We start from the raw sequence: 11,286 nt of genomic DNA, 5'->3' as shown, positions 1-11,286 counted from the left end.
GACTCAAGGGAAGAAAAGGGATTCCTGGGTCCTCTGCGGAAAACTGAGAGAGAGTCAACCCCTGAATTTAACTAGGGAGAGATCTCTGCTGTTCGGAAATGCCCAAGCCCTTGTCTCTTTATCCCCAGCAACCATCCAGGAGGCCGGAGTGGGCAGGAAATATACCCTTCCTCCTACTCTTCAGGCTGGGGAGGCCAAGTGAGAGGTCCTCAGTCAGTCAATCATATTTATTGAGCACTTACTGCTCTCAGAGCACTGTAGAAGAGTACCATGTAACAATAACCAGACACATTCCCTGCCTACAGTGAGTTTACAGTCTAAAGGGGGAAATAGATGGTAATATAAATAAATAAATTACAGATTTGTACATAAGTGCTGTGGGGCTGGGAGGGGAGATGAATAAAGGGAACAAGTCAGGGTGGGAGTGGGAGAAGAGGAGAGAAGAGCCTAGTCAGTGAAGGCCTCTTGGAGGAGATGTGCCTGCAATAAGGCTTTAAAGTTGGGGAGAGTCATTGTCAGATATGAAGTGGGAGGGCATTCCAGACCAGAGGCAGGATGTAGCCAGAGGTCGGCGGCAAGATAGACGAGATCTAGGCACAGTGATGGGTCCACTTCTTTGTTGTGTACTTCTCAAATGTTCAGTACTGGGCCCAGTGGACCCTTAAGTACTACTACTATTAAAAAGAACTTGCCTGATGTCCCCCAGTTCAGTGAGGGCAGAGAACCCAGGCATCCTGGCTCAGTCCTGCACTCCCTTTCCTAGAGAGTACTGCAGGAGAAGGGAGAACAAGAAGCAGTATTTGCTCAATTTGTAATGCTACTGGTTAAGCACTTATGCTGTGTCAGGCACTGTGCTAAACTCTAGGATGGATACAATCTAATCAGGTTGGACACAGTCCATGTCCCACTTGGGGCTCCGTCTTAATTCCCATTTTACAGATGAGGTAACTGAGGCATGGAGAAATGAAGTGACTTGCCCAAGGTCACACAGCAGACAAGTGGAGGAGGTGAGATTAGAACCCAGGTCCTTCTGACTCCTAGGCCTGTGGTCTAGCCACAAGATCATGCTGCTGCTCTAAACATTGAAAAGAGTTTGCCTTGAAATGTCTCTAAGTGGCCTTATAAAAGTTGGGGAGGGGACCCTCCCTTCTCTCTCCCCACTTTGCCCCAAGATCAGTTGGAACCTGACTTGGAGGTGCTCTTCCCCTCCTAAAATCCAAGTGGAAATTCAGCTAAATGCTGCTGGAGACACAGAACTGACATCTCCATCCCTTCTAACCTAGGGGCCAGGGTCTCCTTAGAGGGCTGGGGCAGTAAGCTGAGAGGTGAGGGTAATAATAGTAATCATTATCATTGTATTCGTTAAGTGCTTACTATGTGCCAGGCACTGTATTAAACAATGGGGAGAATACAAGCAGATCGGGTTGGACACAGTCCCTGTCCCACATGGGGCTCACAATCTCCATCCCATTTTAACAGTGAGGTAACTGAGGAACAGAGAGTGAAGTGATTTGCCCAAGGTCACACAGCAGACAAGGGGCAGAGATGGGATTAGGTATTATTAGATATTAGATATTATTATTAATAACAATAATAATGATGGTATTTGTTAAGTGCTTACTATGTGCCAAGCACTGTTCTAAACGCTGGGGTAGATACAGGGTAATCAAACTGTCCCCTGTGGGTCTCACATTTTTTAATCCCCATTTTCACAGATGAGGTCATTGAGGCACAGAGAAGTTACGTGACTTGCCCAAGGTCACACTGCAGACAAGTGGCAGAATCAGGATTAGAACCCACGACCTTTGACTCCCAAGCCCGAGCTCTTTCCACTGAGCCAAGCTGCTTCTTACCCATAACCTTCTGACTCCCAGGCCCATGTTCTATCCATACACCCAGCTGGTGGAGCATGGTGTTCGGACACAATGCGGGAGGGTGGCTAGAACATGGGTCTGGGAGTCAGAAGGACCTGAGTTCTAATCCCAGCTCTGCCACTTGTCTGCTCTGTGGGGGGGCATGGGGCTGCAATCTTGGCCTTTCTCACCAATGCAGACCTAGTCCTGAGCCCTTACCCAGCAGGAAACTGCTACTCCCCAGCCTCAGCAACCTAGGAATAGGAAATAGAAGGCAGAGTGGAGGTCAGATGGAGGGAAGGTAGAGCAGAATCTAAGACCCAGAAAGAAAATCCAGCCTTTCCCTTGAAAATGTAAAGATGAAGACAGGAGGATTTGAGGGTTATGGACAAAAGGGTGAAGGGGGTGGGATGAGGCATTTATGGATGGCTTGGTGAATACGTGTGTGAATCTGTTAGGGGGCCCGTGTGTATACAACCCCTTAATGACTGGGTCTATGCTAATGTTTGTGCGCATGCTGTTTTGCGTGAAGATAAACAAATATCTGTAGGTGTCGAAGTCCATGTATGTGTTGGAGTTTCTGGTAAATGCGTATATAACTGTGTCTAGGTGTGTGTGCCCTGCATATGTATTTGAAAACCTGTGACTATATTGTGGGTGTGCTTGAATATGTGTTTATATGTATTTGTGTGACTTCAGTGGAGGAGGAAGGGAACACCAATCGTGAGGATGACTGTCTGACAAAGCGAGGCAGAGACAGAGACGGAGAGGCAGAAAGAGAAAGAAAACAGGCAGAGGCAGATGGACTTCAAGAGGGAGAGGCCAAGAGAGGAGAGGGGTAGAGGGGACAGAATAGGGGCTGCTTGGGGGTTGTCATGGAAACACTGACAAATTTGACTGTGCTGGTAAATACCAGTGTGTGTGTGTGTGTGTATGTATGTGTGCGTACCTTTCGTTTAGCTGGAGCCCTGAGGCAAGCGGCACAATCAAGGAGAGAAAGGGACTGCAGAGCCTCTTCTGGGGAGAGATGTTCCCCCATCCTGTCTCTTTCACTTTTTCAGGGAAGTCCCCAGGGCCAGGACCTGAGTCGTGCTGCTGTCACTGGGACACCAGCAGGGTCAGAGGCCTGGGGTCCATCCCCTACCCCACTGGGATCCGAAGGTCAAATAGCCCAGCCACGGGAGGGTGAGGTACACCCATCTTGGCTAAACAGCAATGACAAAGCCAGGAGGGAGAGATCCGGAAAGGTCAACTCATCCATCCCCCCTACCTCCAGCCAGCCAGCTGGGCTGCAACCAAGATTGCTCCTTCCCCTTTTCCTAAAGAAAATAGAAAATTCTGAAGCAAAAGAAAGACTCGATAGTTTTCTCTCATTTTCCCTGTTCCCCCCTCTCTCGTTCCTGCCCTCTCTTTCCCCTTCTCTCAGGTTTTCTCTCCCTCACCTGTTTCCCTCCCTCCCTGAATTTCTCTTGTTCCCTCATTCGCTCTCCCTTGTTTTCTCCCCACCCTCCCCCTACTCGAATCGATACGGAAGCCAGGGGAGTAGATGGAAAAGTACCGCGGAGGGCACACGGGGAAAGGAGCCCAGGGATTGGGTCCTTTCTTTCTTCTACATTGAAACCAGAACAGAAATTCCTAGGACCACTTGCCTTTTGGGTTCAGCCAGCCCAGCTGGTTCACTCAGTCCCCACAGCTTCCACCTTGACATTGCCCTTCTCTACAGGAGCCCCAAGCCAGCTCAATCCAGATCAGGGGGAAGGGAAAGCCGGGGCAATTGAAAATATCTGCAAGAACCACAGCCAGATTGGAGATCCCGGGCGATCAGCTGGACAGGAAACCAGTGGCTCTCTGTGTCCAGAGACATGGCCCGTTGTGGAGAGAGCCAGGATCTTACTGCCCCGGGGCCTTGAGTGCCTAGCTCGGGGCGATGGTGGTGTTGATCAGAAGGCTCCCCCTGAGGCTGGTCTAAAGTATGGGAATCTGCCTTTGCCTGAATCACCCGCACCAAAACCCAACGAAGTGATGAGTGTTCGAAAGGTCTGCCATCCGTTTGCCATTGAGCCCTAAAACCTGGCCTCACTGAGGGGTGACTCAGGCAGTTCAAGGTGTGGTAAAGCAAGGTCAAATGCAGCAGTTTTTCTTGGGGGAGTTGGGAGAAGGGGAGGGGACTGAGAGGAATGTGTTCCCAACCCCTACCTGGATGTTACATTTCCCAGAGTTTTTTGCAGCCACAATGCAGGGAGCTTCAGGCTGGGGCTTGGTAGCCATTGTTGGGGTTTGGACCTACGGCCACAACATAATGATGGCTTTTGTTAAATGCTTACTATGTTCCAAGCACTGTTCTAAGCACTAGGGTAGATAGATACAAATTAATCAGGGTGGAGACAGTCCCTGTCCCACATAGGGTCCTATTCCCAATTTTACAGCCCAAGTAATTGAGGCCCAGAGAAGTGAACTGACTTGTCCAAGGTCACACAGCAGAAAGTAATAAACATAGTAATAACGATGGTATTTGTTAAGCACTTACTACTAATAATAATAATTAAGGCATTTGTCAAGTGCTTACTATGGGCAAAGCACTGTTCTAAGCACTGGGGAGGATACAAGGTAATCAGGTTGTCCCACGTGGGGCTCACAGTCTTCATCCCCATTTTACAGATGAGGCAACTGAGACACAGAGGAGTGAAGTGACTTGCCCAAAGCACAGCTGACAAGTGGCAGAGCCCGGATTAGAACCCTCGACCTCTGACTCCCAAGCCTGTGCTCTTTCCACTGAGCCAGGAAAAAAGCTTCTTGTGAAAGTAGAAGAGTAGCGATTAGAACCCAGTCCCTTTCGACCCCCTTTTGACACCAATAGGCCATGTGGCTCCTCATGCCTGATAGCTGCTGTTTGTTGACTCCCAGAGCTGGTGGCGGGTGGTCGGGTGGGGGATGGTGTCTGAAAAGATAGTGGATAGTGGTTATCCATGGTATTCAGTCGAGGTACCAGAGAAGATGGGTCCTGCCTTTCAAACTAGAGGGAGGACCCGGGAAACAAGCATCCACTCAGGAGTTCGTTATTCCATCCATTTCAGAAGCACAAGCTCTGTTACCTTACAGGGCATGACCCGGGGCCCAGTGGGGCCATTCCCAGAGCTGGAAGCCCCCTTTAATCTAAATCTTTAAAAAAAAAAACAGAAATACCTCACACCTCTTAGCTAGTTTTCCCCAGCCTCTACCTGTGAACTTTAAGCCTCTTGTTGTGGGTGGGGAATGTGTCTGTTTATTGTTACATTGTACTCTATCAAGTGCTTCGTACATTGTTTTGCGCACAGTAAGCGCTCAAAAATACAAATGAATGAATGAATGAACTGCCCAGGAAGAGACTCGGTCAATAAATCAATTGTATTTATTGAGTGCTTACCATCTGCCGATCATTGTACTAAGCACCTGGGAGAGTACACAGTGTAAGAGAATTGATAGACAGATTCCCTGCCCAAAATGAGCTTTCAGTCTAGAGGGAGAAACAGACATTAATATAAATAAGTCAGTTACAGATATGGACATAGTATATGGACATAGATATGGACATAAGTGCTGTGGGGTCGAGGGAAGTGCGAATAAAGGGTGTAAATCCAAATCACGGGCAGCGCAGAAGGGAGTGGGAGAAGAGGAAATGAGGGCTTAGTGAGGAAAGGCCTTTTAGAGGAGAGATGATTCTAATAAAGCATTGAAGGTGGGGAGAGTAATTGTCTTTTGGTTATGAAGGGAGAGGGAAGAAAGTCTGGTTTATTGAAGACCTTGAGGGATGGTGGGTTGAAAAGCACTCAGTATACTGCTCTACATACAGTAAGCCCTCAATAAACACCCTTGATTGATTGATACAGCCTCAATATACCCTAAGAAGCACGTCTCTTCTTCCCTGACAGAACGTAGTAGTGAGACAAATGTCATTTATTCAACAAGCCCTCTGCTAAGCCCTGTGAAAGAAATCCATGGATGAGATATAAACGTGGTCCCTGGTCCCCAAAGGGCTCACTATGTAGACTGTGAGCTCATCCTCTAGACTGTAAGCTCATTGCGGGCAGGGAACGTGTTTGCTAACTCTTGTTTCATTGTACTCTCCCAAGTGCTTAGTACAGTGCTCTGCACGTAGTAAGCATTTAATAAATCCCACTGATTGCCCTGCTGGATTGATGAATATAATTCAAAAGACTCAGCCACGAAGGAAAACAGGGGTTTTTATGGTATTTGTTAAGCACTTACTATATGCCAGGCAAGGTACTAAGCATTGGAGTAGATAAAAGCTAATTAGACTGGACACAGCGCATGTCTCACATAAGGCTTACAGTCTTAATCCCCCTTTAACAGATGAGGGAATTTAGGCACAGAGAAGTTCAGTGACTCCTCTAAGTTCACACAGCAGACAAGTGACAGCGTAGGAACTAGAATCCAGATCTTTTTTTTTGTATGGCATTTATTAAGCACTTACTATGTACCAGGCACCATACTAAGCACTGTACTGAGGTCCTTCTGACTCCCAGCCCGTGCTCTATCCACTAGGCAACACTGTTTCTCCAGAAAGAGGAACCCCATCTCCCTATGAATGAAGATTGTAGGCTGTAGCTGGATGGGAGCAGGCTGGGCTGAAGGGGAGGAGACATTCCAGCTCCGACGCTGAGGAAGTGGAGAGAGCTGCCCCGCAGAGATGGAGGCTTCAGCTGGCCCAGTTGCAAAATGGTCGTTGATTAGGAGGAAAACACGGGACAGGAACCCCAAGCCCATTCACAGCAATCTCGGGAGAGCGCAGGAGCCAATTTTAATCAGCCGAGAGACACCAGTCTCCAATAAACCACTAACCAATGCTGGAAAAATGGGCTGCTGTGAATGATTTCCAAGCCGTAATAACCTGCTGGTAAATCAAAGCGCAGCACATAAAGAGCACAATCAAATATACATAATTGTCCACTAAGGAGTTGCAATACGCAGGTCTGGCTAGGCAGCCTGTGGCTGGCTGGAAGAGAACTTGGGCTGTGCACTCCAGGGCCTCTGTGACTAGACCAGGGATCGTGGCCTCGCAGGTGGATAGTGGTCCTTCGGGATGGGCCCTGATGTTACTTCATCCCCTGGAACTTTCTGTTCTGAGGAGATATCAGAAGGAAACAGCCAGAATTCGGTTTATTAGCTGAATAGAAGGGAGCAAAACCACTAATAATAACTGTGGTATTTGTTAAGAGCTGGGCTAGATTCAGGATCATCAGGTCAGACTCAGCCCTTGTACAACGTGAGGCTCCCAGTTTAAGGGAGAGGGAGAACAGGTATTTCACCCCTATTTTTACAAAAAAAGAAACTAAGGCAACAAGAAGTAAACTTATTTGTCCAAAGTCACACAGCAGGCAAGTGGCAGAGCCAGGATTAGAACCCAGGTCTCCAAAGAGCCATTGAAGTGAGCTCAGACATAAGGAACAGTGGATGGTGACCTTGTGTTCCCCGAGAGCTCCCAGCTTCTACTAAGTTCGTTCATTCAATTGTATTTACTGAGCGCTTACTGTGTGCAGAGCACTTTACTAAGCACTTGGAAAGTACAATTCAGCAACAGATGGAGACAATCCCTACCCAACAACAGGGTCACAGTCTAGAAGGGGAGAGACAGACAACAAAACAAAACAAGTAGACAGGCATCAATAGCATCAATATAAATAAATAGAATTATAGATATATACACATCATTAATAAAATTAATAGAATAATATATTTGTACATATATATACAAGGCTGTGGGGCGCGGAGGGGTGTAGAGTAGAGGGAGGGAGTCGGGTCGATGGGGAGGGGAGGAGGAGCAGAGGAAAAGGGGGGCTCAGTGTGGGAAGGCCTTCTGGAGGAGGTGAGCTTTCAGTAGGGCTTTGAAAGGGGGAAATATGCTAGTTTGGCGGACGTGAGGAGGGAGGGCATTCCAGGCCAGAGGTAGAACGTGGGCCAGGGGTTGACGGTGGGACAAGAGTGATCGACGCACAGTGAGGAGGTTAGCGGCAGAGGAGCGGAGTGTGTGGGCTCAACTGTAGAAGCAGAGAAGGGAGGTGAGGTAGGAGGGCTCAAGGTGATGGAGAGCTTTGAAGCCAATAGTGAGGAGTTTTTGCTTGATACGAAGATTGATAGGCAACCACTGGAGATTTTTGAGGAGGCGGGGTGACATGCCCAGAGCGATTCTGAAGAAAGATAATCAGGGCAGCAGAATGAAGTATAGACTGAAGTGGGGAGAAACAGGAGGTTGGGAGATCAGAAAGGATGCTGATGCAGTAATCCAGTCTAGTTACACTGGAAAGAAAGAGAGAGAGAGAGAATAAGTTGTCAGTGCAGCCCAGTGGAAGTCCATTAAGCTGGGAGTTAGGCAACCTGGGTTCTGGTCCCCAGTTCTGTTCCTAAGTGCTGGGTGCCCTTCCACAAGTCACTTAGCTTCTCTGGACCTTAGTTTCACCTTCTGTTAAGTGGAGTTAATTCCTCCCGTTGCCCTACTTGTTTGGGTGAGATCTTTGCCAGAGGTTTGGGGTAATAATAATATTAATAATGATGATGTTGATGATAATAAGTGATATTTGCTAAGCAGTTACTATATGCCAAGCTCAATAGAAGATATAGGATAATCAGGTTCCACATGGGGCTCGCAGTATCAGTAGGAGGGAGAACAGTATTGAATGCTCATTTTGCAGATGAAGGAACTGAGGCACAGAGAAATTGTGACTTGCCCCAAGTCACACAGCAGACAAGTGATTTAGCCAGCATTAGAACCCAGTTCCTCTAACACCTAGGCCTGTGATGTTTCCACTAGGCCTCCCTGTTTCCTTGGGTCAGGGAGTGCAGCAACATGTGACTGCTTGGTATTTACAAATATACCTGTTCAATTACGATGCTCCAAACTGCAGTAGAATTCACCTCTGGGCTATAGTGGGAAGAAGGTAGGAGGAGTTTGGGATGTTTACTATGGGAGCTTGACGAAAACCTGATCAATTTCTGCTCTGAGCCCTTGGATGCCCCTCAAGATCTGACTCTCGGCCCTAGCCTACAAAGGTGCCGGTGCCAGCTTGCTCACCATGCCCTGATCTCATATATCTTGCCGCCATCTCCTTTCAGAAGTCCTCCCTCTGTCCTGGAACTCGCTCCCTCTTCATGCATGCCAGGCCACTACTCTCCCCACCTTCAAAGCCTTGTTAAGGGAACAGTTCCTCCAAGAGGTCTTCCCTGATTCCTCTTTTCCCTGGCTCCCTCTCCTTTTTGCATCATCTATGCACTTGGATCTGTGACCTGTAGGTATCTTATATTCACCCCATCCTCAACTCCACAGCACTTATGTACATATCCACAAATAAGACTTACAAATTATTGATTTATATTGTCTGTCTCTCCCTCTAGACTGTATGCTCGTTATGGGCAGGGAATGTGTCAATCAGTCAATCGTATTTACTGAGCTCTTACTCCATGCAGAGCACTGTGCTGAGCACTTGGGAGAGTACAATATAGAAGAGTTACTAGCAGAATCCTGAAGGCTTGGGGCCTTCTTCTTGCAGGTTTGGGAACATGGCCACCAGAAAATGAGACTTATCCCCTTGGATGGCTTTCCCCTGAAGAATAAGCACCCCACTTTTAAGAAGTCCTCTTTTTTAAAACTGATCCTTCTGTCCCAAGAAGTTTTTGAAGCAAAGTAACTTGCCCACTGTTTGTAAAATTCGGGGACAGGAAGAGGAAATATCCACCTTTCTCTTCTGGGATTGGCCATGTGAGTCCCTATCATGGAATTCCTCCCTGGCCATTGTCTAGTAGGGGCGTTGGGCTGGGGCCAAGACTGGTCAGAATGCCAGGGCAGAAAGCAAATTTTTTGACAGGAGTTGGGGTGGGGAGCTCTGGAACCTCTTTTCCAGAGAAAAATCTGGTCAAGGAGGAAGTAATGAGGAGGAAGGGGTTCGGACAGGAAGAAGACTGAGAGCTATCCAACTCCAGAAGGCCAGGGAAGGGAGCCACCGACCATCCTGGTATTCTCCTAAAAGCCCAAGCTGGAGTGGTGAACAAGCCAAACAGATCAGCGTCTATCCCTTTGTTCCTGAGAAAAATAGATATTCCAGATCATTTCACTGTGATGAAAGAGGGAGAACCGCTGAAGGAGCAGAGGAAATAAATTAATGCCATCTCAGCTAAAATCACACACAATTAAAACCTGGATCTGAATGTACAGTACTTTCCCGTACAGAGACAGCATCTTGAAAATGACATGCATTAGTCATCTGCTGCAGCCACTCTCTATTTAATGGAGAGAGAGAGAGAGAGAGAGAGAGAGAGAGAGAGAGAATGAGCGATCTCCTGAGAGGAGGTAGAAAGGGCAGCTCAAGTCTCCTCCTCCTAGACCAGTTGAAGACCCTGATTGGTTAAAGTTAGAGCCTTTTTTCTAAATTTTTAGTATCATAAAATCACTCAAGCTGACAGGTCATTTTATCCATCCCCCAGCCTCGAAGCAGAATGTCAGTAACCCATTCTGGACAGATTGCCAGTGGGGATGGGGTGGAGGCGGTGTCATTCCTTGTCCTTGAAAGACTTCCCCATGCTGTTTTAGAATCCCACAATTCTGGCAGAAAGTTCTTTCTTGTATTTAGCCTCCCACCCTCCTGTTGCAATTGAAGCCCGTCTCCTGGGCAAGAGGCTTGTTTCACCAATCAATCAATCAAATTATATAATTTACTGAATGCAAAGCTTGGGAGAGTACACTAGAACAGAGTTGGTAGACATGTCCCCTGCCCACAGAGAGCTTATAGTCTAGAGGTGGAGACAGACATTAATAGAAGTGAATTATGGATATCTACGAAAGTGCTATGGGGCTATGGGGCTATGGTGGGATGAAAAGAGGGTACAAATGCAAATGCAAGGATGACATAGAAGGGAGAGGGAGAAGAGAAAAGGATTAGCCAGAGAAGCCCTTTTAGAGGAGATCTGATTTTAATAAGGCTGTGAAGCTGGGGAGAGTAATGGTCTGTTGGATATGAACGGGGTGGAAATTCCAGGCCAGAGGTGGACAAGGGGATAGTGGCCAGATAGATGAGATCTAGGTACTGTGAGTAGGTAGGTGTTAAAGGAATGCAATGAGCCTGCTGAGTTATAATAGGAAATCAGTGAGGTAAAATAGGAGATGGCAGGGTGATTGAGTGCTTTAATGAGTTTCTGTTTAATAAATAATAGTAATTATGATGTTTATTTAAATGCTTACTATATACCAAGCACTGTTCTAAGGGCTGCTATAGATACAGGATAATCAAGTCCCACATAGTGCTCACATTTTAAGGAGGAGGGAGAACAGGCACTGAATCCTCATTTTGCAGATGAGGGATGTGGCACCAAGAAGTTAAATGACATGCCCAATGTCACACAGCAGACAACTGTTGGAGGTGGGATTAGAGCCCAGGTCCTCTGACTC

Source organism: Ornithorhynchus anatinus, chromosome 7 (genome assembly GCF_004115215.2).
Source record: "Ornithorhynchus anatinus isolate Pmale09 chromosome 7, mOrnAna1.pri.v4, whole genome shotgun sequence".
Taxonomy (NCBI): Eukaryota; Metazoa; Chordata; class Mammalia; order Monotremata; family Ornithorhynchidae; genus Ornithorhynchus; species Ornithorhynchus anatinus.
This window is presented reverse-complemented; position numbering follows the sequence as displayed.